This window comes from Lupinus angustifolius, chromosome LG11 (assembly GCF_001865875.1).
Source record: "Lupinus angustifolius cultivar Tanjil chromosome LG11, LupAngTanjil_v1.0, whole genome shotgun sequence".
Lineage (NCBI taxonomy): Eukaryota > Viridiplantae > Streptophyta > Magnoliopsida > Fabales > Fabaceae > Lupinus > Lupinus angustifolius.
The window spans coordinates 2,340,382-2,342,605 of NC_032019.1; positions in this window are offsets into that span (position 1 = coordinate 2,340,382).

Consider the following 2,224-nt stretch of genomic DNA (forward strand, 5'->3'; position numbering starts at 1 on the left):
CTTCCACATTGTATCCTCATCCTCATCCTATCCTCATCCTCATGCTCATCCTCATCCTCATGCTCATCCTCATTCTATCCTCATCCTCATCCTCATACTCATCCTCTTCCTCATCCTTATCCTATCCTCATCATCATCCTATCCACATGCTCATCTTCATCCTATCCTCATCGTTAGCCTCATCCTCTTCCTCATCCTCATCCTCTTCTTCATCCTCATCGTCATCCTCATCCTCATCCTCATCCTATTCTTATCCTATTCTCATCCTCCTTCTCATCCTCATCCTCATCCTCATCCTATCCTCATCATCATCCTCATCCTCTTCATCATCCTCTTCCTCAAACTCATCCTACCTTCATCATATCCTCATTCTCATCCTCATCCTCCTCCTCCTCCTCATCCTCTTCCTATCCTCATCCTCCTCCTCATCCTCATCCTCATCCTTATAGAATCCTCATCCTTGTCCTCTTCCTCTTCCTCTTCCTCTTCCTCATCCTCATACAATCCTCGTCCTCATCCTCATCCTCACCCTCATCCCATCCTCATCCTCTCCCTCATCCTATCATCATCCTCATCCTCATCCTCTTCCACATCCTCATCCTTATACCATCCTCATCCTCTTCCTCATCCTCATCCTCCTCCTCATCTAATCCTCTTCATCATCGTCATCCTATCGTCATCCTCATTCTCATCCTCATTATATCCTCATCCTCATCCTCATCCAATCCTCATTCTCGTTCTCATCCTCTTCCTCATCCTCATCCTCATCCTCATCCTATCCTCATCCTCATCCTTATCCTCATCCTCTCCTCGTCCTCATCCACATCCTATCCTCATCCTCATTCACGTCCTTATCCTCTCCTTACACTCTTCCTCCTCCTCATCCCATCCTCATCCTCATCCTCATCCTATCCTCATCCTCATCCTTATCCTCATCCTCTCCTCGTCCTCATCCACATCCTATCCTCATCCTCATTCACGTCCTTATCCTCTCCTTACACTCTTCCTCCTCCTCATCCCATCCTCATCCTCAACCTAATCCTCATCCTTATCCTATCCTCATCCTCATCCTCATCCACATCCTCATCCTCTTCCTATCCTCATCCTAATCCTTATACAATTGTCATCCTCATCCTCATCCTCAACCTCATCCCATCCTCATCCTCGTCCTCGTCCTCCTCGTCCTCCTCATCCTATTCTCATCCTCATCCTCATCCACATCCTATCCTCATCCTCATCCACATCCTATCCTCATCCTCATCCACATCCTATCCTCATCCTCATTCTCATCCTCATCCTAACCTCATCTTCCTTTTCATTCTATCCTCATCCACATTCTCGTCCTCCTATCCTCATCCTCATCCTCATCCTCATCCTCATCCTCATCCTCATCCTCATCCTATCCTCATCGTCATTCTCATCCTCATCCTCATCCTCATCCTATCCTTATCCTCATCCTCTTCCTCTTCCTCTTCCTCTTCCCCTACCTCATCCTCATCCTCTTCCTCTTCCTCATCCTCATCCCCATCCTATCGTCATCTTCATCCTCATCCACTCCTCATCCTCATCCTCTTCCTCACCCTCATCCTATCCTCAGCCTCATTCTCGTCCTCATCCTATCCTCGTCCTCATTTTCATCCTCTTCCTCAGTCTCATCCTCCTCATCCTCATCCTCATCCTATCCTCGTCCTCGTCCTCATCCTATCCATGTCCTCATCCACATCCTACCGTAATCCTTATTCTCCTCCTCATTCTATCCTCATCCTCTTCATCCTCATCCTATCATCATCCTCTTCATCCTCATCCTATCCTCATCCTCATCCTCATCCTATCCTCATTGTCATCCTCGTCCTCATCATCATCCTCCTGCTACAATCATCCACATCCTATCCTCATCCTCATTCTCGTCCTCATGCTCCTCCTCATCCTATCCTCATCCTCATCCTCATCCTCATCCTCTTCCTCATCCTCATCCTATTCTCATCATCATCCTATCCACATGCTCATCTTCATCTTATCCTCATCGTTAGCCTCATCCTCATCCTCTTCCTCATCCTCATCGTCTTCTTCATCGTCATCGTCATCCTCATCCTCATCCTCATCCTCATCATATTCTTATCCTATTCTCATCCTCCTTCTCATCCTCATCCACTTCCTCATCCTCATCCTATCTTCATCCTATCCTCATCCTCATTCTCATCCTCATCCTCCTCCTCATCCTCCT